Below are 27,860 nucleotides of genomic sequence, written 5' to 3'. Positions count from 1 at the left end.
TATAATCCTGCACAGTACAATTGTGACCGTATTCAAATTTTTTCAAATCCCAATTTTGTAGGTTGTGTGAGCTGGATGCACAAATTATGTACAAATAAACAACTAAATACTTGAAATCGTTTAAGTCGTGGACCCTGAATCTATGATCTCTGGAATTCTGAATTCTATTATTCACTCTCAGAGCTATGACGTCACGTTGTGACGTCACCTAGGTAGTCAATCCGCCATTTTCTCAAAGAAATTTTAAAAAATCAAGTCTAATCAGCTCTGTTATTTTCCGTTTTTTCAACTGTTTTCCGTACCTTGGAGACATCATGCCTCGTTGGTGTGTTGTCGGAAGGTGTAACAACACGATCAGGGACGGATTCAAGTTGATTTAGGTGGAGTGTGCATCGAAAATTCTTCGATACATATGGTACATATGTATGTATGTATATGTTTTTATATATATATATATATATATATATATATATGTATATATGTATGTATATATATATGTATATATATATATATGTATATATATATATATAAAAACATATACATACATACATACATACATATATATATATATATATATAAAAACATATACATATATACACATACATACATATATATACAAATACATACATATATACTTACATACATACATGCAAATATATATACATACATACACACATATATATATACATACATATACATACATATATACACAAATACAAATGCCCGCACACACTCACACACATATATAAATATAAATATATACCGGTATATATATTTTAGTGTTTTGTTTTTAACATTTTGTATTATGTTTTTATATGTTTAATGGATCTTAAGGGCTGCAATAAAGACTGATGATGATGATGATATATACTACCAAGTAGTTGCAGGGTCATTAATTGGTCATACTTTATAAACAATACAAAGACAAAAGGTTTTGAGATAGTAAAAAATGGTAATGTAATCACTTCAGTATAGACTATATACGGCTCTTGTACTTGGTATAGTTACAGCCGATGTCTGAGTAGATCCACCCACAGGCTTGAATACCGGGACATACGGTAGTCTCACAGCAAGTTCATCATAAAAAAAGAACAAAGATGGACCTTGGTCAGTAAGTTTGCATTGTATGTGCTTGAAGTTGCATTTTTCACTGGCTTTGTGATTAATGTGTGATGCAACACCCGATTACACCACTGTGAGGTCAGTCATTTCCTGGATTAAAAAGATGGCGAACCAAAAGGCCAGGGACCTCGGTCTGCATTGTATTTCTCTCTTTCTTACGATATCCATGTTATCCCTCTAATTCCCAGACCTTTGCCATCAGCCACTGCATCCATTTCTTTTATTGCTCTTTCTCCCTCTCATTTCCCCTCCTCCCTCTCCCTCATATCATCTGGCCACTTTTGCTCGCACACTCTCCAGCTCACCCACACACCACCCCAACCACTCATATCTGCCGCTGCAGTGTCAGCGCTTCCGCACTGCAGTCCTTCGCCGTCCATACATGTGCAATGAAATAACGATTCATATTCTGCAAAAATCAGCCAGCGAAAATCTACATTGTAGTACATTGAAGCACATGGTAGTACTGAAGTAAATGTGGTTATTATGTAGAAGTCCATTTATCAAACAACATATTTACCAGCTCCCTCGCGCACATGGTTGATAAAGAGCGTGTATTACATCCAGTTAGTCAAGACATGTTTGTATGTGTAGTCGTGACATATTAGTCTGTTCTTGCGCCGCAGCGATGAGAAAGACATTGATCATCACAGCTGTCTGCAGCTTGCACCGCCTAATCAGGACCATTAATCCCGCCTACCTCTGTCGCTCGCTCTCTCACACACACACCAACACGCACAAAATAAATAAATACATTACAGTTCCTTATTACTTTCCATTAGGGCTTGGGGCAAACTCTAATAAGGCCGGAATGTGGGTGTTAGTCAAGGAAACACACAATGAAGAATGTGCACAGGGAGGTTTTTTTTATGCTGACTGTTAAATTATTAGGAGGGCCATGAGGTGAGAAAGTGTATGCACACAAAGTCATGTGAAAAATAGCATGGTAAATGGTAAATGAGTTATACTTGTATAGCGCTTTTCTACCTTCATGGTACTCATAGCGCTTCGACACTATTACCACATTCACCCATAAACTCACAGACTGATGGTGGGAGCTGCCATGCAAGGCCCTAACCGCCACCCATCAGGAGCAAGGGTGAAGTGTCTTGCTCAAGGACACAACGGACGTGACTAGTTTGGTAGAAGCTGGGGATCGAACCGCGACAAAATTCCTGACTGATAATATTACAGTTTCAAATTAAAGTATCGTAAAACCGCAATTGATTACTTTGATTTGAAAAAATTTACGGTAATACACGCTTATCATCAGGTCTTTCCTCTTTTGCTAACACCCGTTTTGTCTTTCATATTAAACACGCTAAAACTTTTACAAATTAAAACAGAAGGGGACATATTTAATAGCTCAAATAATAGTTGTTCTGCAAAATTAAGTACTGTAAATTCCAAACTACAAGCCAGTACTTTTTTCTTACATGTATACACATCGCGTTAAAAAACGGTGCAGCTCATGTATGGGTTTTTCTTCGCGGAAGGTCATTACGAGAGTAGCTTCAAAAAACAAACACAAGCAGACACTGAATAAGTGATATTGTATGTGCAAATATGCCCTCTTTTGGACACGTTTGTTCACTGAAGGTGCAACATTGCCCTTCTGTTTACACAACAGCTTTCAACCGGAAGTACAAGTACCGTTGCGTCTTTTAGCCATCATAGCGTTCTACTTGTATGGATTCTCAATTCATCGCTTCAAGCAACATTTTTAGATTGTACAATATAATAAAACAATTAATACTTACTAAACCGTCCCATGGGTGATGTATGTAGGATTGTTTTCATTCATATTTGTACGTGGTAATGTAATGTAATCAAGCTAAAACTTTGTTAACATTAGCTAATATGCTCACGTATGTACAAGTGTCTTTGTTAGTATGATTAACTTAGAATGGTGTTCTTTTTGTATTGTTTCAGTTTCGTTAATTCACAAAAACGTCACTGTGGATTTATTTAGTCTGTTTAGCTGATTTGAGAGCTAGTTCCCACAACTAGTGGGTCTATGACTATGACTTCTGTTTTGTTTTATAAGCCTTTTTACTGCCATGTGGAAACAATCAAGGTATGTAAATAAGTTATTTGCACAGAAATATTTTGTAAGTGTTTATTTCACAACGTATACACCTGCGGCGTATAGTCCCGTGCAGCTAATATACAAACCCTGTTTCCATATGAGTTGGGAAATTGTGTTAGATGTAAACGCAATAAAATGATTTGCAAATCATTTTCAACCCATATTCAGTTGAATATACTACAAAGACAACATAGTTGATGTTCAAACTGATAAACTTTTTTTTTTTTTTTTGGAAATAATCATTGACTTTAGAATTTGATGCCAGCAACACGTGACAAAGAAGTTGGGAAAGGTGGCAGTAAAAACTGATAAAGTTGAGGAATACTCATCAAACACTTATTTGGAACATCTCACAGGTGTGCAGGCAAATTGGGAACAGGTGTGTGCCATGATTGGGTATAAAAACAGCTTCCCAAAAAATGCTCAGTCTTTCACAAGAAAGGATGGGGCGAGGTACACCCCTTTGTCCACAACTGCGTGAGCAAATAGTCAAACAGTTTAAGAACGTTTCTCAAAGTGCAATTGCAAGAAATTTAGGGATTTCAACATCTACGGTCCATAATATCATCAAAAGGTTCAAAGAATCTGGAAAAATCACTCCACGTAAGAGGCATGGACGGAAACCAACATTGAATGACCGTGACCTTTGATCCCTCAGACGGCACTGTATCAAAACCTGACATCAATCTCTAAAGGATATCGCCACATGAGCTCAGGAAAACTTCAGAAAACCACTGTCACTAAATACAGTTGGTCGCTACATCTGTAAGTGCAAGTTAAAGCTCTACTATGCAAAGCAAAAGCCATTTATCAACAACATCCACAAACGCCGCCGGCTTCTCTGGGCCCGAAATCATCTAAGATGGACTAATGCAAAGTGGAAAAGTGTTCTGTGGTCTGACGAGTCCACATTTCAAATTGTTTTTGGAAATATTCGACATCGTGTCATCCGGACCAAAGGGTAAGCAAACCATCCACATTGTTATGGACGCAAAGTTCAAAAGCCAGCATCCGTTATGGTTTGGGGGTGCATTAGTGCCAAAGGCACGGGTAACTTACACATCTGTGAAGGCACCATTAATGCTGAAAGTTACATACAGGTTTTGGAAACACATTTGCTGCCATATACGCGCCGTCTTTTTCATGGACACCCTTGCTTATTTCAGAAAGACACTGCAAAAGCTTCATTCAGCACGTGTTACAACAGCGTGGCTTCGTAAAAAAGAGTGCTGGTAATTTCCTGGCCCGCCTGCAGTCCAGACCTGTCTCCCATCGAAAATGTGTGGCGCATTATGAAGCGTAAAATACGACAGCGGAGACCCCGGACTGTTGAACCACTGAAACTCTACATAAAACAAGAATGGGAAAGACTTCCACTTTCAAAGCTTCAACAATTAGTTTCCTCAGTTCCCAAACGTTTATTGAGTGTTGTTAAAAGAAAAGGGGATGTAACACAGTGGTGAACATGCCCCTTCCCAACTACTTTGGCACGAGTTGCAGCCGTGAAATTCCAAGTGAATAATTATTGGCAAAAAAAAAAAAAAAAGTTTATGAGTTTGAACATCAAATATCTTGTCTTTGTAGTGCATTCAATTGAATATGGGTTGAAAAGGATTTGCAAATCATTGTATTCCGTTTATATTTACATCTAACATAATTTCTCAACTCAAATGGAAACGGGGTTTGTATATACATATACATATATACATATACATATATATATACACATATACATATATGCTCATACATATACATATATATGTATATATATATATATATATATATATATATATATATATATATATTAATTAGTATACATTGTCGAAAAAAAGGGCTGGTACTAAGAAATATCTTATTTTGTTTTTTCTTGTCTTGTCGTTCTTATGTATAAATGTGTTTTTGTCATTCATTTCATTTGTGTGTATTTAATTTTATCAAAAACTACTACATCAACTACTATTTGTCCCTAAATTCCAATGGAAGAAGCACAATGCGGACAGTGTTCTTAATTTTATGGCCATGTAGGAACCAAACATGTTTTGTTTTCCTGTCCTGCCGGGAAAAACATTTAGAATAGTAATAAAGTGTGTTTTGTCACGACTCCTTCAAACCTTCAATTCTTTCATTTTTTTTTCTTTTTTTTTTTTTTTACAAATTGTCGCTATCATTGGTATATGCCACAGTGAGTCTGAACAAAAAACTATCAAGCACTTGATTCATTAGGAGAATCTATGGATGACCAGTTATTAAAGATTAATGATTAGGGAGCACAATCCGCAACACAAGATTAATGGGAAGTTGGAGGTTAAAAAGGGTTGATTTTTCAGTTAACTTGTTTACCAGACAAAAAGTCCTGGGCTGGTGCTTCCAGAACATATGGATACCCTGACCCTGGAGGACAGATAAACCATAGAGCATAGTTATCACAAGTCGAGTACAGTATGAGTGATTGTAAACACAACACCCAATGACTCAAACCCATCTTCCTGTATGCAGCATGTAGTAAAAAAGAAAACCATTGATGGATTAGTTTGTGATTACATTGGTTGTTGGGAAACTCAGCAGTATAATGTAACAAAAGCGAGGAAGATAGATGGAGTAAGAGGCAAATGCACATTTCTTGGGATTGGATAAAGAGGTGTCGAGATGGGAAAATATAAAAACAAAATGCACGATGAAGCAATTTTTAGACTGACTAAAAAGGGGCTTTTAAAAACACCTTTTAATTTTATGAAGGATTTACGGTAAATGATTGAATGTCTGTATAATACAATATGCCACAACATCTTTACACAATCCAAGTTAAAATAAAATGGCAAAACATTTTTGGATGAAAAAAAGAGTGCATAGTAATGCTTTAACTAAACGAGACAAAAACATGAAGCTGAAAAAAACCTATTGCATATGCGACATGGATTTGACAGGAATGAAGAAAACAGGAAACTGCTCTTGGATTAATTCCAAGACACGATGCAGTTGGGCAAAACATGAGGTCTGGCTTAGGTACAGGATGGGGTAGGACAAAGTGACAAAACCACAACGAGCAGTGCAAGATAAACACAATATTTAAACTTTTTATTTATCCATCCATTCATGGCTAAGATTTGGAATATTCTTGTTGGACATTTTTCCATACATGCATGTAGGGGTTAAGTGAAGGTTTCACAATTATAGGACACTTGCCAAGATTTAACATTTTACTAAAAAAAATCTCCCTAGTTTTAGAGTTATTGACTTATGTTAGTCATTAACTTTACATCATAAACTTATTTATATACAGTATATATACAGTATATATATATGTGTGTGTCTATTCTATAGGGGTGTAACGGTATGTGTATTTGTATTGAACCGTTTCGGTACGGGGGTTCCGGTTCGGTTCGGAGGAGTACCGAACGAGTTTCCACACGAACATATGAAGTAGCCGCCTAAGCTAAAGTCTTAACAAGCTGCTCCGCTCCGTTCTGCCTCTGTCTACTACACAGCACCCAGCATTGTCCCACCCAAACAACCATCTGATTGGTTACATATATAGCGGTAACAGCCAATCAGCAGTCCGTATTCAGAGCGGTAACAACCAATCAGCAGTGCGTATTCAGAGCGCATGTAGTCAGTGCTTCAGCGTCGAGCAGATAAGTGTTTAGCGGATGAACAGCGGACTCTCCCCAAATTATAATAAACACCTCCCAGTCAACGTTCTAGATCAGTGGTCCCCAACCTTTTTGTATGCCCGGACCGGTCAACGCTTAATAATTTGTCCCGCGACGTTTTTGTCATGAAAAAGGGACGTTGTTGTTGGTGCACTAATTGTAAGTGTATATTGTGTTTTTTATATTGATATACTAAAAAAAATAATAATAATAATAAAAAAAATATTTTATATATATATATATTTTTTTAAATATAATTAATTTAAAAAAATTCTGCGGCCCAGTACCAATCGGGCCACGGACCGGTACCGGGCCCGATTGATAGATGATGTTCTAAAAAAAACTCAGCTCGCTCGCAGTCCTGGCTTGAGGTGAAGACTAATTAACTTTTAGCGTAACATTGTAGCTGAGATAGGCGCCAGCGCCCCCCGCGACCCCGAAAGGGAATAAGCGGTAGAAAATGGATGGATGGATGGTAACATTAGCTCATTTTGCTGTGAATGTGTTAGCTCCTTGTGCGGTGTGTGTGTGTGTGTGTGTGTGTGTGTGTGTGTGTGTGTGCGTGCTTCTGTGTGTGTGTGTGCGTGTATGCTAGTGATATAATAATGTAAGTGCATCATTAAGCCTACAGTACATGAACTCCATGGTGTTCAGGGATGGATAGTCTCTCCTATTGCTATTGTGCTATTTTTTCAGCTATAGTTACATTAATAATTAGTAATGTAGCAGACTAGTTTGAATGGCAGGGTCCCTGCTATCACATGTTGATAAAAATATAAAATTTACACAATAAAAATCAACTACAGGCTTCCCAAATGCTATAATAAATTATGCATGATGAGTTGACTTGAAACTGTTTAATGATGCACTTTTTATATGTAGAAGAAAACTTTTGTCATTTTATTTAATCTGATCAACAAGTTGAGGCAGCTTAATGTTGATTAACGTGGGCAGAATTATTATAGTTGTGAAGACTGTGTGGCATAACGATGCCGGATTTGTTCCTCCGTGGAGGCGTCTGCAAGAACACAGCAAAAGGTAAGAAATAACAATTTATTAAACTCAAAACAGGCTACAACAAAAACACTGGTGCTAATAGAAAAAGGCAAACAAATGGCGCTAGCATGGAGGCTAGGAATAACAAACAAAACACAAACACTAGGCACGAAGGCACAAAGAGAGAAAACAAAACGACTAGCATGAAAGCTAGGAATAAAATAGAGCTTAGTGTGAGAGCTAGTGAGTAATAAAATCAATAGCAATTCGCCACTAGTTGCGAATAAGCAAATTAGGATCCCAGGCAGAACAACGAAAAGGGGCGAGCTTAAATAAGGGAGGTGATTAATGGAAACAGGTGTGCGAGAACCGAGAGTAGCAGGTGGAGATAATATGTAGCCATGGTGACGAAGTAAACAGGAAACAAGGAAGTCCAAACAACAGGATGTGAAAAAAGGAACAAAGCAACAATATGTGAAGATCCGATCATCGGATCACAACAATAGTGTTCCCAATGTTAAAAGGAAAAAGCCATTGTTTCCAAATTTGGTAAATAAATAACCATAAAATTAATATTTTGTTGTTTTCTTAGTGTACCAAAAATGAACCGAACCGTGACCTCTAAACCGAGGCACGTACCGAACCGAAATTTTTGTGTACCGTTACACCCCTACTAATCTAGTTTAAAAATGTTAACATTGAAAAAATATATATATTTTGGTTTTCCCCCAAAATTTAAAATGTTCAAAGATTCTGCAACTTAATTTAAGTATCGCAATCTACAAGATTAATATAGGTTGCCTCTCTCTCTTCCCTTTCATCTTTCGGTATTCCTTCTTTTTTTTTTTTCATTTATTTATTTATTTTTTTATTATCTTTCTAGCTATCATTATGTATACGTATTGTTGCATTTGAACAACTTTACTGTTGATAATAGAAGTAAACTATTGGTTTTGTTCATGATCAATAGCGCTTTTTCTATTGGTATTTGTATTGCTCCAGTTTTAGTGTAAAAATGCTCATTGTCATTACTATATTATTTATTTCACTAACTGCTTATTTGCTATCACTTTTACGATCATATTTGTACATATTGTATGTGCTGGTGTTCTTCTATTGTTGTTGTTGTATTTGCTGTTGTCGTTTTTGTCTCTCTGTCTAATCCCCCTCTTATCCCCACAATTTCCCCCTCTGTCTTCCTTTTTTCCTCTTTCCAACCCCTCCTGCTCCGGCCCGGCTGCACCAAATGATAATATAAATACATCTAATAAAGTCAAATTCAAAGAAGGCAACAAGAGAAGTATCCTACACTTCTGTTTTGTAAAGTAAATCTGAACAGCCGATATGGGCACCTACATCAACTATATGATTTGCCTGAGAAGCTGGACAGGACAAAAAAAATAAAAATAAAAAAAAAATAATAATAATAATAATACTTTAAGTATCGCAAATTAAATAATGCTTATTTTCAGAATGAAATACCTATTTTTATTTTGTAAGTCTTAATAATTTCGAGAAAAACAAGTCCTAAATTACGATGTTTCATCAAGAGAAATTCACGAGATACACGGGCAGATAATTTCACTAGTTTTTAGTGTTTCTTCCTAAAATCTAGTTATTTTTTTACCTTATATTTTGTCAGCTGTTTCTTGCAGTGCGCAAATTACAATTTCAAGTGACAAATCCTAAAGCTTACAAGAAGTGAACCTTAATAAGAACAGTCCAAATTAACCAACTTTGTTTTGAAAAAAGTTTAGAGTGTACTTGGTTTAACTTTAATATCATGATTAGAATTATATTATACTGCCTCTTAGTAAAATTAACGGATGGAAAGTCAAAAATGTGTTATTTTGGCCCTGGCTTCATGAGTTCATTTGCAAGCCCCTGACAACACATGGCACAACTATGGCCTTGCATCATTGTTGTTTATAAAACCTAACACCATGTAATTGTGCTGAGTTTAGCCGGTTCACTGCCAGCAGGTGTGGCTGTGAATTAGTACTGTACGTGTGTACACCTCACACCCTGACACCTTAAAAGATCGTGCTGGACGACAAGTTAACAGCTCGGGTTTTGTTTCCCGGCGCTCTCGTCTCTCAATCTGCACAGCCCTCTGGAGGCGACTTACTTTAGCATTTGCATCCCTTGTTGAAGTGGATGGACCTAAATATTGGTCCATTGTGCCATTTGGGCCCCGTATAAGGTTATCCAGGGTAAATCACACCTAACCTTATGTGTCCACAATGTCACCATTCAAGTTCCCCTTCCCATCCGTCCGCCGGCGCAACGCGACATATTACGCATGCACGGAAAAAGTGCACGTCATAGTCATCTCCAGTGTTGCTTTGTGTGCAATATGTCGGGCCCTATTGTGGTGAATTACACCAGAGGCGTCATAAATTAATCAAATCTTTATTAGACACATAAACAATGTAATAAAGAACATTTAACATTAATCTAGGGATCGAGATATGTGGTCAGGCCACTCCTTACTCTTTTGCCTTCACCTTCATTGCCCATTTGTTTTTGGTGACTTTATATACTCTGGACATAGATGTTGAGTCCGCAACATACAGTGGGGCAAAAAAGTATTTAGTCAGCCCCCGATTGTGCAAGTTCTCCCACTTAAAATGATGACGGAGGTCTGTAATTTTCATCATAGGTACACTTCAACTGCGAGAGACAGAATGGGGAAAAAAAAATCCAGAAATTCACATTGTAGGAATTTTAAAGAATTTATTTGTAAATTATGGTGGAAAATAAGTATTTGGTCAACCATTCAAAGCTCTCACTGACGGAAGGAGGTTTAGGCTCAAAATCTCACAATACATGGCCCCATTCATTCTTTCCTTAACAAGGATCAATCGTCCTGTCCCCTTAGCAGAAAAACAGCCCCAAAGCATGATGTTTCCACCCCCATGCTTCACAGTAGGTGTGGTGTTCTTGGGATGCAACTCAGTATTCTTCTTCCTCCGAACACGAAGAGTTGAGTTTATACCAAAGTGGATACATGGATGATACAGCAGAGGATTGGGAGAATGTTATGTTGTCAGATGAAACCAAAAAATAACTTTTTGGTATAAACTCAACTCGTCGTGTTTGGAGGAAGAAGAATACTGAGTTGCATCCCAAGAACACCATAACTACTGTGAAGCATGGGGGTGGAAACATCATGCTTTGGGGCTGTTTTTCTGCTAAGGGGACAGGACGATTGATCCGTGTTAACGAAAGAATGAATGGGGCCATGTATCGTGAGATTTTGAGACAAAACCTCCTTTCATCAGTGAGAGCTTTGAATGGTTGACCAAATACTTATTTTCCAACATAGTTTACAAATCAATTATTTAAAATTCCTACAATGTGAATTCCTGGATTTTTTCCCCCACATTCTGTCTCTCACAGTTGAAGTGTACCTATGATGAAAATTACAGACCGCTGTTATCATTATAAGTGGGACAACTTGCACAATCGGTGGCTGACTAAATACTTTTTTGCCCCACTGTACATAGCGGACAATAACTGATACAGTCTGCTTTGCCAGCCCAAATTCATTCGCCGTTTTCTTTGACGGCCAGGTAATACAAAGCACACGCTATCTTTTTAATCACATCAACGGGAACTGCAAGGTCCCATCCCTCCAGGACCAGGAGTCGTGTGGGTCAGATCACAGCTGACTCTTCTCACCCTGGACACAAACTATTTTCCCTTCTCCCCTCAGGCAGGAGACTACGGTCCATTCAGACCTGAACAGTTGTTTCCCCTCAGCCATCAGACACGTGAACAAGAACAAGATCTGATAGCTCACTTACAGATCATCTTATTACCTATTCTGTGTTATATGTCTTCTATGTTGCACGATTGCACCAAGAAAAATTCCTAGTTTGTGAACCCGTCCTCAAACAATGGCAATAAAAAACTATTCTGATTCTGAGCTTGCATTCTCGTTGACTCTCCTTTGACAAATGGACAAAGTTTTTCGCTAAGTAGAATCACATATGACCTCGACATTGGAAAGTTATCTTGCCCTCTAAGAAGTGTTGTATCCGAAATAGCTGCAATCACTTTCTCTTAAGGTATTCATGTGTGATTTCCACACGGGCATGTCAGGATGACTCGCTTTCATATTTCCAGTGTTTAGGTCCGAGCTTTATTATGAAACTGGTTGTGGCGTGTTCTTTCTGACGTCATTTCCTCCCCGGACTCACTTTGTAAACGATCAATGAGTCCATACAAAGCTAAGTGCTGGAGATTCAAGAATAACACGGCTGACTTACCCGTTTAAAAATGTGTCCGAGGGGCGGGGGGTGAGACCTTAAACGCTGGTTTAGTGAGGCTGAAACGGGGCTTAGGCTAAATAATTGTTTGTTTAAAGGTTTAAACGACTTAGTGTAGACATGGCCTTAGACCTGCAGCATTATTTGGGCACTTAGAGTCTGATCTACTAAGATCCCCTCAAAAAAGTGATAAATAGCAAGTACAAACAATACAACTACACGTCCTATTAGTGGTTGTGTTGTGTGTGGTCTACTATGACTGCGTGCACAATTGATAACAAGTGCGAAAGTGGTGGGAGACCACCCCAAACCTAAAACAATGAAATGAAGATGTTGCATGTACTCCGCTTTCACAATGCATGGGGATTCTTATTTTCCTTCAGATACATGGCATCATGCTTCAAACCATGGTGTTTTGCTATGTTGTAAAACATGCAGCACCTAACTGAAGTTTGCACCATCTTTAGTGGGCAATATAGAAAGTCCTCGAATGTGATCTAGAAAACTAAATTGACTTTTTAACACCCCGGAAGTATGCTCTGGCAGATGTCGACACTAACTGCAATCCAAACAAGAACATGCAGTGCAATGTTCCTTTTGGTGTGTGCTGCTCCAAATCAACCCTTAAAGGCCTACTGAAACCCACTACTACCGACCACGCAGTTTGATAGTTTATATATCAATGATGAAATATTAACACTGCAACACATGCCAATACCGCCGGTTTAGTTTACTAAATTACAATTTTAAATTTCCCGCGGAGTTTCCTGTTGAAAACGTCGTCGAATGATGACGCGTGTTTGTGACGTTATTGGTTGGAAGGGGACATACAGGTACTAGTCCAGCACCACTTACGGCTAAAAGTCATCTCTTTTTATCGCGCAATTACACAGTATTTTCGACATCTGTGTTGCTGAATCTTTTGCAATGTGTTCAATTAACAATGGAGACGTCAAATAAGAATGCTGTTGGTGGAAAGCGGTGGATTGCAGCTGCCATTAGCACCGAAACACAGCCGCTGTTTCTTTGTTTGTTGTGAAGCTTTAACACAGAGCAGTCAAGCGAACATGTTTCTCTACGTCAACCAGCAAGTTTTTGGATGGGAAAATAGTGATATTAAGTTGGCTCTTACCGGAGACTTGAGTGGATTACGCGACCTCATCCTGCTGCTCAAAGAGGCTGCTGTGATCTTGGCTCCTCGGCTTCTTTCAGAGACACTGGCGTTCACCGCAGCCATCCGACTTTCAGGTATGACTTCATAATCTCACTAAAATACTATTAACACAATAAGCAGATAAGGGATTTTCCAGAATTATCCTAGTAAATGTGTCTAATTACATCTGAAACTCTCCCACTGTCGCCGCCTGGAGCCGTCGCCTTTTTTAAAAAAATGTTTATAGTGCTTCAACCTAAATTTCCTCATCCACAAATCTTTCATCCTCGCTTAAATTAATGGGGAAATCATCACTTTCTCGGTCCGAATTGCTCTTACTGCTGGTGGCTCACATTATAAACAATGTGAGGATGTGAGGAGCCCTCACACCGGTGACGTCACGCGCACATCATCTGCTACTTCCGGTACAGGCAAAGCTTTTTTATTCGCGACCAAAAGTTGCGAACTTTATCGTCGATATTCTCTACTAAATCCTTTCAGCAAAAATATGGAAATATCGCGAAATGATCAAGTATGACACATAGAATGGACCTGCTATCCCCGTTTAAATAAGAAAATCTCATTTCAGTAGGCCTTTAATAGGGACCTATTATGCAAAACCAACTATTCTTACCTACTGGTACCTGCTGTTGTGTATTTGATTGAGATCCGCACAATCTCTGATCCGAAATTTGAAACCAAACCATGGAGGCATTGCGAATTAATTTATAAAAAAAATCTTGCCTTCCTTCATAATTTTTCTCAACAAACCATTTGGAATTTGCTCTGTCCTGTGTTGTTATCTGACCTGTGACATCCATGGATAATACATATGGTATAAATTTACTCAAAGTGCTTTTTCGCAAGTCCGCCATTGTGGTCTGACATGGTAAGGGCTTTAAAACAACCTGCAAAACATAATCTATGCAAAATGTTGACCGAAGACCTACCATTGCATATTGTGTAGACCAGTGGTTCTCAACATTTTTTCAGTGAATTACCCCGTGTGAACATGTTTTTAATTCAAGTACCCCCTAATCAGAGCAAAGCATTTTTGGTTGCAAAAAAAGAGATAAAGAAGTAGAATACAGCACTATGTCATCAGTTTCTGATTTATTAAATTGTATAACAGGGCAAAATATTGCTCATTTGTAGTGGTCTTTCTTGAACTATTTGGAAAAAAAGGCATAAAAATAACAAAAAACTTGTTGAACAAATAAACAAGTGATTCATTTATAAATACAGATTCCTACACATAGAAGTAATCATTAACTTAAAGTGCCCTCTTTAAGGACTGTAATAGAGATCCATCTGGATTCATGCACTTAATTCTAAACATTTCTTCACAAAAAGAGAAATCTTTTACATCAATATTTATGGAACATGTCCACAAAAAATCTTGTTGTCAACACTGAATATTGCATTTGTGTATTCTTTTTTCACAGTTTGTGAACTTATATTCATATTATGTTGAAGTTGTATTCAATAAATATATCGATAAAGGATTTTTGAATTGTTGCTATTTTTAAAAAATCTCACGTACCCTTTGGCATACCTTCAAGTACCCCCAGGGGTACGCGTAACCCCATTTGAGAACCACTGACGTAGACCACGAGGAAGGGTATTAAATGTTGAAAAAAAGTATATGAAGGAATCAGGTTACAATTTTCTTTGGTAAAGTCATCTTGCAGCCTAAACGGTAATTGCTGCATATAAATATTTCTTGACTGTCTAATAATGTCGACATTCTCTTTTCATCGTCTATCATTGCAACGATCACCGCAGGGCTAAGATAATTCGATTAATTCAAATAATTTATATTCTGTTTCTTTGATTAATAGTTTAATGAGTTTAACGAATAAAAATCGACTGCATGTGGTGCCCAAAACTTTATATTTCCTCATGGTGAATGGTAAAAGGGTTATAGCGCTTTTGTATCTTCAAGGTACTCAAAGCGCTTTGACACTATTTCCACATTCACCCATTATCACACATTCACACACTGATGGCGAGAGCTGCCATGCAAGGCGCTACCCACGACCAATCAGGAGCAAGGGTGAAGTGTTTTGCTCACGGACACAAAGGAAATGACTAGCGTGATAGAAGCTGGGGATCGAACCAGAAACCCTGGCACAGCCACTTTATCAACCGCGCTACGCCATGTCTTGCAAGGACGAAATTGCGCAGTGCGAGTGCTGCATCTTGAAAATGTACTTCCTGTTCTATGCCTTGAAATGCAAGTATATCCCTTTCATCTACTAATAGTCTATAGCATTTCTGCTGGAAAGGATTCTTCATCAATCAATCAATCAATGTTTATTTATATAGCCCTAAATCACAAATGTCTCAAAGGACTGTACAAACCATTGCGACTACGACATCCTCGGAAGAACCCACATAAGGGCAAGGAAAACTCACAACCAGTGGGACGTCAGTGACAATGATGACTATGAGAAACCTTGGAGAGGACCTCAAATGTGGGCAACCCCCCCCTTAGGGGACCGAAAGCAATGGATGTCGAGCGGGTCTAACATGATACTGTGAAAGTTCAATCCATAATGGCTCCAACACAGCCGCGAGAGTTCAGTTCAAAGCGGATCCAAGACAGCAGCGAGAGTCCCGTCCACAGGAAACCATCCCAAGCGAAGGCGGATCAGCAGCGTAGAGATGTCCCCAACCGATACACAGGCGAGCGGTCCATCCTGGGTCCCGACAAGAGGTCCATCCTGGGTCTCGACTCTGGACAGCCAGTACTTCATCCATGGTCATCGGACCGGACCCCCTCCACAAGGGAAGGGGGGACAGAGGAGAAAAAGAAAAGAAGCGGCAGATCAACTGGTCTAAAAAGAGGGTCTATTTAAAGGCTAGAGTATACAAATGAGTTTTAAGGTGAGACTTAAATGCTTCTACTGAGGTAGCATCTCGAACTGTTACTGGGAGGGCATTCCAGAGTACTAGAGCCCAAACGGAAAACGCTCTATAGCCCGCAGACTTTTTTGGGGCTTTAGGAATCACTAATAAGCCAGAGTCTTTTGAACGCAGATTTCTTACCGGAAGGTATGGTACAATACAATCGGCAAGATAGGCTGGAGCTAGGCCGTGTAGTATTTTATACGTAAGTAGTAAAACCTTAAAGTCACATCTTAAGTGCACAGGAAGCCAGTGCAGGTGAGCCAGTATAGGCGTAATATGATCAAACGTTCTTGTTCTTGTCAAAAGTCTAGCAGCCGCATTTTGTACCAACTGTAATCGTTTAATGCTAGACATGGGGAGACCTGAAAATAATACGTTACAGTAATCGAGACGAGACGTAATAAATGCATGGATAATGATCTCATCGTCTTTAGTGGACAAAATGGAGCGAATTTTAGCGATATTACGGAGATGAAAAAAGGCCGTTTTAGTAACGCTTTTAATGTGTGGCTCAAAGGAGAGAGTTGGGTCGAATATAATACCCAGATTTTTTACCGAGTCACCTTGTTTAATTATTTGGTTGTCAAATGTTACAGTTGTATTATTAAATAGAGGTCGGTGTCTAGCAGGACCGATAATCAGCATTTCCGTTTTTTTGGCGTTAAGTTGCAAAAAATTAGCGGACATCACGCCGAGCAATGTTTCTAAGTTTTACAATATAACTAAAACAATTCATACCTACTACCCCGCCCCATATATGATGTCTTTAGGAGTGTTTGTGTTCACATTTGTACATGCTATTTTAATGTAATAAAGCTAGCGTCTTTAACATTTGCAAACATGCTAACACGTTTTACACATGTCTGTGTCAGTATTATTAATGTGACTTTAGTTGTCACATGTTCTGTTGTTTCCTTAGTTTCAGTGCTTATTTCCTGGTCAGCCCTCTTATTTTAGTTTCACTTCCTGTCGGGCTATCTGAGTGCTTCCCCCCCACCTATCAATGATTGGCAGCCTGGGCACACCTGGTCGTGGTTGCCAATCAGGCTTCTATTTATGCCTCCCTCACCTCCAGTCAGGGCCCGAGTGTTGTTTCACTTTACTGTTACCTGCAAAAGTTTCTATGTGACATGCATTGCTGTTGCCTTACTGCACAGATGTTGTCCTCCTGTCTCTTGCTTATTGCGGTCACAACTACCGCAATTAATTTACAACAGCATTCTTCTTGTATTGTTTCAGTTTCGTAAATTCACCAACACGTCATCGTGGAGTTCGGAGTCTGTTTAGCTGATTGGAAAACTAACTTTCCCAGCTCGTGGGTCCATGACGAGGACTTCTGTTTTGTTTGATCAGCCGTTTTTCTGTACTGTTTGAAAACAATTAGGGTATAGAAATAAACATTTACAAAATCATTTGTATATACCTGCGGCTTATGGTCTGGTGCGGCCAATATGTGTATGTAAAAATATTGATTTCTTCTAAACTTTGGTTGCTGTAGCTTAAATTCCAGTGCAAAAAGTATGGTAATCGATCGATTACTCGATTACTAAAATAAACGACAGCTGCAGCCCTAATCGCCTCCTTCTTGCCACAATGACCACAACCATTTGGGGAAAAGCTCTGCCAGTTTGCATGTACCTTAGACTTAGACTAACTTTATTGATCCACAAGGAAAAATGTTCTACACAGTAGCTCAGTTACAAAGGATGGAAACGCACTAAATAGACACAAAAATCAATAAATTTTCACATTTACATCTCCTCTTTCTAATTATCTGCATACATTTTGCACATGCATGAAGGCAAACACTAAATGGATTGCAATCGCTATTTTGCTCATTTACCTGACACAATCCTTGATGTGGCCGCTTAGTAGACCAGCTGTAAGTGTTGTTGAAACTTACACTTAATATTTGTTCTTTTATGGGTTAACATTTTTTGTTGAAAATTATTATGGTTGTGAATTCATGTTATATTTTTTGTAAATAGTAGTTTTAGTCAAATATATCCTCGTTGTTAAAAAAAACAAAAACTTATGTGCAATAACTACATTTTCATGCCATAGTAAATTAGCTGTGGCAATTTGCTCTTATTTTACCGACTTCCTTTTCTCTCCTGTGATATGTGTGTAAATGGGGCACTTTTTGTTTGCATCGCAATTTTGTTGCGGCAACAAAATTGTTTTTACCGATTGTTTTTTTTTTTTTTAAACAATCGGTATATATTAAAAGTTATTTAACCGCCACCGGTGCGGCAACAAAATTGCGATACAAACAAAAAGTGCCCCATGAGCGATTTAACAAGTAACGACAAAGTTTTACATTCACTAATCCTAAGTGAGTTATTGACTCGAAGTGTTTGTTTTTTGGCTTCGTGATTCCTATTCATAGTTATGCAGCACTATCCAAACATTTTTCTTGTTTTGTTTTGCTGACACCTTAGTAGGATGTAACTTGCCAGCAAATAATTTGAGTTGTTAGATCTGAAACTACTGCAGTACACAAGGAGGAAGAAACACAGGAAGAATACATCATAGAATTGGGAGACTGAATCGATGAAGTGCCAAGTCAAGGCTTGCGGGCAAAGTGGACGAGCAGAATTTTTTTAAATATTAAAAAATGATAAAGGAAGAAGCAAACAGGAAGACAATGGCAGGAAATCAATCGGTATGTGCAGAGAGAATGAATGAATCAGAATTAACATTTAGAAGAAAAAGTAGGGTACTGTCAGTGATTAAGACTTATTGATTCTGTAGTCAGGGAGGGGAGCTACCTATAAAATCAACGTATTGACATAACAATACAACAAGCCAAAATTCAATAACAGCCGTAAGGCCTCTATGTCTGAACACTAAGGTTACAGTTGCAATACATTTATTGCACCTGAAATGAACATTCTCATTGACTGATTTTCATCCATCTGCACATAATGATGATATAAACCAGTTTTTATTATATTCTCTGACCCAGTATTTTATATGAGAGGGTATGTCATCATTATGAGTTCAGTATGCTGACCACCTTTTAAATCAAGTGGTTTTCAACCAGAAGTATTTTCCTCAGAACAGCGTGGGTGAAGAGTTACTAATAAAAACCCAGTTGTTTTTAAAACTTGATGGTAACTGTCAACATACTACAGTGACAGTTACATCCATGAGTAAAATAGCATATTAAAAACGTTTTAATTGGAACGCCAATATATGCAGACCCAAATAAAATTAATATTATTTTCAAAGAAATATAAATGAACAGTTATGGTGTAAATACTTTGTAGACTATTTTAAAGGTTTCTCATCAAACTTTGTGACTTTCACATGTACGTGAGCTAAACAAGAATGATGTCTTGTTGGCGATGGTAGAGCAGACAACACCCGTCCTTGTTCCATCACTTCTGAAGTGGTTGCTTTGGAAGTATGCTTCATAGACAGGAAGTAAGTAAAAGACTAAAATAGTCACTACAATATGGTACTGTTTGATTTTACGAAAATCGGTAACCAGTGATACATACGGAATTTGGTCGGAGCCTATCAGAGTACTGAATTCGGTATCCATTTCAAATAAAAGTACATTGAAAAATATGTAAGTCCTATCAAACTGATATTTTTACATGTGCTAAATGATTTATTTATTTAAAAAAAACTGATTAATTACACTTTCGAATTTAGATTAATCAGGATAAATCGCAGGTTATTACTCGCTTGCATAATTTATATTAGCTTAAAAAAAGACCCTAATATTTGGGCACAAATGCAATGTCAGAAAGTCATCCAGGAAAGTTTAATTTTATATGATTGACTTGAATGAACGTCATTTATTTGCTCAAAACTTGGTAACACTGATCCAAAGTCCAGTTAGGGTTTGTTTACCAGTTAGTCTCTTCCCTCAACTTTGCACAGACGTTTGCATTGTCATAATCACTGACCGTATAACAACGAGACATATGTTACAATACTGATTGTATTGTACCAGATGTCCCGGCCAGAATTCTGTGTTCTAAGAACTCCGGCTTATTAGTGATTCTCAGGACCCAAAACAAGTCTGCGGGCTATATAGTATTTTCTAATTGGGCTTAAATCCTCTGGAATGCCCCATCGATAACAGTTAGAGATGCTACCTCAGTAGAAACATTTAAGTCCCATCTTAAAACTCATTTATACACCCTAGCCTTCAAAAGGCCCCTTTTTACACCAGTTGATCTGCCATCTTTCTTTTCTACTCTTCGCCCCTCTCCACCACAGATCCGTTTCCACGGAGGAGGCGGAAGCTGTTCCAAGTCGGGACCCAAGATGGGCCACTGCTCTATGCCTCAGTTGACAACATCTCTGCGCTGCTGACTTGTCTACATACAAGAGGAACCCCTGCTAGCCTCACCATGAACTGAACTCTCAGGTTAACTGCACCCACTCGGCATCTATTGCACGGTCACCCAATGGGTGTGCCCACATCTGCAGTCCCTTCCAAGGTTTCTCATTGTTCCCATTAGGTTGAGTTTTTTCTTGCCCTGATGTGGGATCTGACATCTGGATGTTGTTGTGGTTTGTGCGGCCATTTGAGACATTTGTGATTAAGGGCTATATGAGTAAACTTTGATTGATGATTGATTATTATGTGTTTTTTTGCCTTGCCAAAAGTTTTTCCCTGTTCCCCTTATATTTTTGACCACAATAATGTGTAAAAATTGAATAATTTTCTACAATATTTTCCTGTAATTTTTGATCATTGTCTGCACTTGCACTAACTCTGCAGCATCTCTGATTCAACGAGGCAGTGATGCAACACAGAAAACGGAAATTATGAGCTAACTGCAAGAAAGTTACATATGTTGATCATTGTTTTGATATAGTAAAACTTCTGTGAAAGTACTTTTATTGGAGGTTTTATGTCACAGCTTTTATACGTTTATTTAAACATAATGGTAAAAAAAAAAATAGCTGCAGCCTCCATTAGGGCTTATCTGTACCGCAGCGCTAGTGTGTACAAGAAAGGCGTCCTCATAAAGTGAAAGCAAAGTACACTTCTGTGAGAATTACAATGATCATGAAATAAATCAATAATTGTCACATTACTGTAACAGAGGGTCTTAGAAAGATGGCCGTCGACATTGGTAAATCACAACAATATGGAAGGACGCCAGCCAAGAATTTGAGAGACACTTTGACACTCAACATTGTCTCCATTTACACATTTCAGTAGTCAAGTTCTCCAAACCAAACACCCTCCCGACCTTCACAATAAAAGCACTCCAATTTGCATCCTGTCCAACACTGAATGAAATAACGACCAAAGAAAAGTAGTAATCATTACAATTTGTAGTTTTCCATTCAGTTTTTTTTTTACTTTTGTTACTGTTTGCCATGGGTGTCAAACTCTGGCCCGCGGGCCAAATGTAGCCCGCCGTACAATTTCATTTGGCCCTTGAGGCAATATCAAATTAACATTAGAGCTGGCCCGCCGGTACTATAAAGGCTCTGCCTTTAGCGTTGTCTACAATATGTTGTCACGTCCCCTTTTACTCCATACAAACAGCGTACCGGCCAAGTCACATGATATATTTACGACTTGTACACACACTTAAGTGAATGCCAGGCATACTTGCTCAGCAGCCATACAGGTCAGACTGAGGGTGGCCGTATAAACAGCTTTAACACTGTTACAAATATGCGCCACACTGTGAACCCACACCATACAAGAATGACTAACACATTTCGGGAGAACATCCGCACCGTAAAACAACATAAACACAACAGAACAAATACCCAGAACCCTTTGCAGCACTGACTACCACCAAAACCCACCCCCCACCACCAACCCCACCCATCTCATTATTTTATTTTAAGATTTATTAGCCTGTGGAAAAATGTAATGTTGATATTTACCTCAGAAGGCTGCAAATAGAAAAGAGGCATTAAATGTTTTCTTTAAATTCTATTTATTTGACCATTTATTTTTTTTCGTTTGTTTTTTGAATGTGGATTTCGCACTATTAAGTTGTATGATTATTGCTTGTTCCATATTCATTGTTCAAGCAAATAAGTGTAGCAAACTGAGCAATAATTAACAACTTATTCATGCACTTTCTCTTGTTACTTCGAGGTTTGAATATTTGATTCATTCATTATTGTTATTTTATTTTCAAATTTATTATTAGCCTGTGGACAAAGTTTATTTTGATATTTACCTCAGAATGCTGCAAATAGAAAAGAGGCACTCAATTTTTATTTAACTTTTATTTGATATGCCGTTGATATTTTTTAATTATTATTATTATTATTTGAAACTCGATTTTGCATGTCACTATAAAGTTATATAAGCCTTGCTTGTTCGATATTCAATGCAAAACTTGTTTGGGTCCCTATTAAAAGGTTCATTTGTTCAACCCTTGGCCCGCGGCTTTGTTCAGTTTAAAATTTTGGCCCACTCTGTATTTGACTTCGACACCCCTGCTGTATGCAAACATCTGCACTGCAACCACATATCTCCACATTGTGGGACAAAATGAAAGTCTATCCTATGCTATCATATACATGTGACAGAATTGCCTTAATTTGCTTTAACTTCATCCCCCATTAATCTAGACTGAATATTGTTGATCAACTTGAGAGACATACATGTATCACTTTCTACATGAGTGTAAAATCATGTCACTGTCAAACAACTAAAAACAAATCCCGTTCAGTTTTGTTGCACAGAAAGTGTCATTGTTTTGTTTTTCGCAATATTGCTGTTTGTACACTGGTTAAGTTATGCTGCAAAATCGAAATTATGACATTATTGTTTTGTTTCTCCCTATCACAGCATCACAATATTCAGATATTATCGTCACCGTTAGCCATATATCCCCTATCATATCGTGAGGTACCCTAAAAGTCAGAGTCCTCTCTATTCTTAACCCTGTCACACACGCAAAAGTAAATAAACGGAGAGCATAGCTATGGTCTGCCTGCATTTAGCTCAATTCAAAATTAGGCAGAGTGAATAAAGTTTTAAATATACCGTATTTTCCGGACGAAAGGCCCTACTTTTTTCCAAGGCTTTGGACTGTGCTGCTTACAAAACGGTGCAGCTAATTTATAGATGTTTCTTTGCGAATGGCCATATTATATTGTATTCAAAAAATCTTTTTCATATTACACCAACAGAAAAACTGAAAAGGTGTGTTTATCTTTGAGCTATGGCACCATCTTTTGGATGAGTACTGCTGGTTGAAAATGCACTCATTTGTGCCTTGAACCAGAAGTATAACTGTCCACAGCGTTTCTGCTCGAAAATATTCTTCATCACTCCAAGCAATTGTAGGTCTTAAAATATGACTAAAACAGTTCATACTTACTAATCCATCCCATGTGTGATGTCTGTAGGAGTGTTTTCATGCATATTTGTGCATGCCATCGTTGTGTAATCAAGCTAGCGTCGTTAAAATTAGCAAATCTGCAATCACGTTTACAAGTGTATTTGTTGGTATTATTAACTTACAATGACATTCTTTTTGTATCGTTTTAGTTGAGCAAATTCACCAAAACGTCACGGTGAAGTTATTGAGTCTGTTTAGCTGATTGAAGAGTTAGCATCTGCAGCTCTCCCGTCCAAAGGCAAAACCCAGTAACTCAATTGTGGTCAAAACTGAGCTGATAATAATTTTGGAGTTCCTAGGTCATATGCTTTACATTAGTGTATGCGATATTGTAATCTGTTCCGTAAGTAAGCTGTTACGCGCATGGCAGGACCTGGCAACTACCACATAACCGCGTAGATACAACAGAAAAACCTAGTATCTCAAGGGACCAATCGGAGCTTCTTTGTCAGTCGCCTTATTGTCTTTAATGAGACATTTGCACGAATGGGGGCCGACGGTCAACCTGATTATGTGATATTATGGCACGAGGGGATATTTGGAAGATTGGCCCAGGACGTTGCAAGCACCTTCATTAAATGTATTGTTCTTGATTCTTCCCCTTGCATACTCTTTTGGGCAGATAACTGTGGAGGTCAAAATAAAAACTGGACGCTGTACACGGCTCTTGCCCAATGTGCAAACGCAGAATGGGGCCCACCCGAGATTGTGATTAAAATATCTGGAGAAAGGGCACACGTTCATGAGAGCAGATTCAATCCATGGCTCAATCGGCAAAAAAATGAAAGCTCAAGAAAACATCTATACGTTTGATGATTTTGTAGATCTTTGTAAGACAGCATCAAGATAGATTGGTTTTCCTTTGTTTTCTCAAAATCAGCGAGAAGTGAGTTACTAGGTTTTGCCTTTGGACGGGAGAGCTAGTAGGTCCATAAAGATGACTTCTGTTTTGTTTGATCAGCCGTTTTACTTTTATGTGACAGGCACAAAAGTAAACAATTAAGGTATGTTCATACCTTAACTGTATGGAAGCAATTAAGGTATGTATATAAACGTTTACCACATCTTTTGTCCTGGTATATCTGCGGCTTATAGTCTGGTGCAGTTAAAATATGTAAAAATATTGATTTCTTGTAAGATTTGGTGGGTGTGGTTTAAATACTGGTGCACTCTAAACCGTGGAAAATACAGTTTATATATATTTTTAATAAGCCGTTTAGATTAGTCCACTATTTGAAAAATGTGTTGAAAGTTCAGCCGTTAAAAAAATGTGTTGCTAATGGCAGCTCTACTAAATGTACGTTAATAGTTACAATTGTGACAATATTGGTGGGTATGATATATAGACGATAATTATAAAAGTACAATACATGGTATTCATCATGACTTTCAGGACCTCCTCATACATTATTACACTGGGTGTAGTTAACTTTTAATTGAATAACTCCGGTATAATATTTCTAAACAAAAAAATTACACAAAATGTCATCATTTATGACCACTTGTGCACCACACTTGCTGTGAAACAGAATTACAACCAGGACATTGGGACATGAGTAAATGACGTCACTGACTTAATCTTTATGGCAAGTACTGCTATGGGTGCACCTTGGCACAGCCTGACGTCGTTATATTACAAAATCAATGCCAGAGCCAACACTGTGGATTGAGAATTCTCTCTATGCTGACTCGCATAGGAACAGTGCCAGAGGCATTAAAGTGAAACACTTGACAACAACAGTCCAAGATTAACACACACAAAAACAGATGGCATGGGACCAAATATTGATCAGCGTCTCTCTGAGATATTAAATTGAAATCCAGCTTTCCCTGCTCAGAAATTAGAAAGCTACAGTTGCGTATCTGTTTGACTGACATTGAAACATAATGTTCTACCAACACAAACACACAGGTCAACGGCATCACATGAATTATAATTTATTCAAGGGGCTGCCAATGCAAATATTCCCATGGACACCTCTTAGCTCAGCTATTAATCTTTATAAGTACAACTTTGACTTGTCAATGTTGGAACAAAGATCCAAAGGAAGGGCATTAGAATCCCTGATGCCACTGCTTAGGACTTGTAGTATAAAGTGCCATGAAGTGTAGTATTAATTTCTACAAGTCCTAGAAAGCACAAAAACTTCTGAGCTTTTGATGCTGAGCTGTTTCTAGCTCATCCATGGTGGCATTGTTACTTGTGACCACACTTATGTTTTAGAAACAAGTTTTGACACAGAGAACAATTGAATTGAGTTACTTCTTAATAATAAATTGTCTTAATAGCACATTGGCAGCACAGTCAGTTGTAAAAAAAACTGTAATAATGACTACCGCATGCATCGGTCTGAGCTAATTTAGAGTTGTATGCTCTGTGACTACCGTATTTTCCAGACTATAAACCACTAGTTTGTTCCCAAGCTTTGAACCTTTCTGTGTATATTAATGTGTGGCTAATATATTGACTATTATTTGCTAACGGCCATAATGTTTTGTATAGAACAAACTTACAAGGTAGTAAACACTGAAAAGGTGTGTTATTGTTTCTGCTTTTGTGAAGGGCGTGGCGATATGGCCTTTTATTAATATCTCGATATTTTTAGGCCATGTCACGATAAACGATATATATCTGGATAGTTTGCCTGAGCCTTGAATGAACACATGATGCATATAATCACAGCAGTATCATGATTTTTATGTGTCTACATTAAAACATTCTTGTTCATACTTCATTAATATATGCTTATTTTAAACTTTCATGCAGAGAGGGAAATCACAACTAAGTCAATTTACGAAAAACGGAATTTATTAAACAGTTATTAAGCAGTGGCACAAACAGTCATGTCATTTCCAAAACAGAAAGTGCAAGATTGGCAGAGACATTTTAAAACAAGGTATTAGTGCACTTTTGTGTATGTTACTAAGATGACATATCAAAGCAACACTAAATTAAAGTGCACTTTTTGTACAGAACGCCACTACAGTAGTTTAAAACAAATAAAGTGCACTATTGTGCATGATGTCACACAAGATATTTCAATGAGTGTCAAATGAAAATGAGCTGCATTATAGGAAATCAAATAGTATATGTCCTTCACTATGTGGTAGGTTCCTGCAGACGTTATGTCCTTCTGTTGTTGACTACTTTTTTTATACAGTGTTGATCTGGAAATAGTTGCTTAGGCATTTTGTTGGTGTGGCACCAAACGGAGATGTTGACATGCGGAGTTTCAAGCACTCTTTATTCTCTAGCGGGTGACTTTTCAAATGATGCTACATTAGCAGTGGTGCTACTTTTTGTAGCAACGCTTTTTCTGCATAATTGTTCAACATCTTCCCACTTGAAGCCAAACCACCATCAAACTGGAGACATGTAAATAAGACCTCCAAAAAACGGCGCATCCTGAAGGGACTTGAAGATAGACCTGTAAAACAATCTATACAACATTTTGACCAAAGAACCACCATGTCGACCACAAAAAAGTGCTTTAAATGTAGAAAAAAACATTATGACCCTTTTAAGCGGGTCCCACTGTACAGCGTTTCCAATTTCAAATGGAGGGTATAAGGATACATAGGCTGAGAATAGGGAAGAAGGGAAAAAAAATGAGACGGCATGCACGTGCGGAAAAATATATTTTTTGGGCGATTATGAGAAACAAATGACTGGAAGAAAGGAGAAGATGAAAGAAGAAAAATCATGAAGAAAGAGCAAACGTTAGTCGCTAGGCGCCTGCCTGTCACCATAGCAACATCAGGCGCCACACTGAGCTCCTGCTGACATCACACACGTTGATGCGAAACGATGTGCTTGTGCGCCAATGTGTGTGTACTGGTGTAGGTGGACAGAGAAGGACAAGACGACCAGTAAAGTAGGAAAGGAAACAGAGAAAATGAAAACAGTTTGCATTTTATCACAGCGCAGTCGGTGAGTCACAAGATAAGGGGTTCAAATCTGTACTCGAACATCTCTGTATGGAGTTTCCTGTGCTTTGCTTGAGAATAAAGCCCAGAGTACTCAAAGAAAACTGTTTCCTCCCGATAATTTGGCCATTTATGTTAGCCTAGGTTGGGACTCCAAATTTTCCACAGGTGTGAATGTGAGCATGAATGCTTGTTTGTATTCCTGTTGTACGGTATAACGATACTACCAAAGTACCGCGGTACTAAAAAATGAAAATAAGATATTATACTGCCTTGAAAAAAAGACTGATACATTATTTTTTTGTGTGCATGCTGGCGCACCGCAGTGACGTTTCTGGTAATAGGAGCCGAAGCGCATGTTGAAAAGAAAGAACACAAACAAGCGGA

The 27,860-nt window shown here is 38.1% G+C and overlaps 1 protein-coding gene across 1 annotated transcript in view; it reads right to left on the bottom strand.

Annotated features, from left to right (window-relative positions):
- LOC133564490 (chloride channel protein 2-like) overlaps positions 1-27,860 on the bottom strand; it is a 361,490-nt gene that overhangs the window by 243,200 nt on the left and 90,430 nt on the right. The window lies entirely within an intron of this gene.

Source organism: Nerophis ophidion, linkage group LG13, assembly GCF_033978795.1.
Source record: "Nerophis ophidion isolate RoL-2023_Sa linkage group LG13, RoL_Noph_v1.0, whole genome shotgun sequence".
NCBI classification, from domain to species: Eukaryota; Metazoa; Chordata; class Actinopteri; order Syngnathiformes; family Syngnathidae; genus Nerophis; species Nerophis ophidion.
The sequence above is the reverse complement of the archived record's forward strand: the minus strand, read 5'-3'. Positions and strand labels throughout refer to the sequence as shown.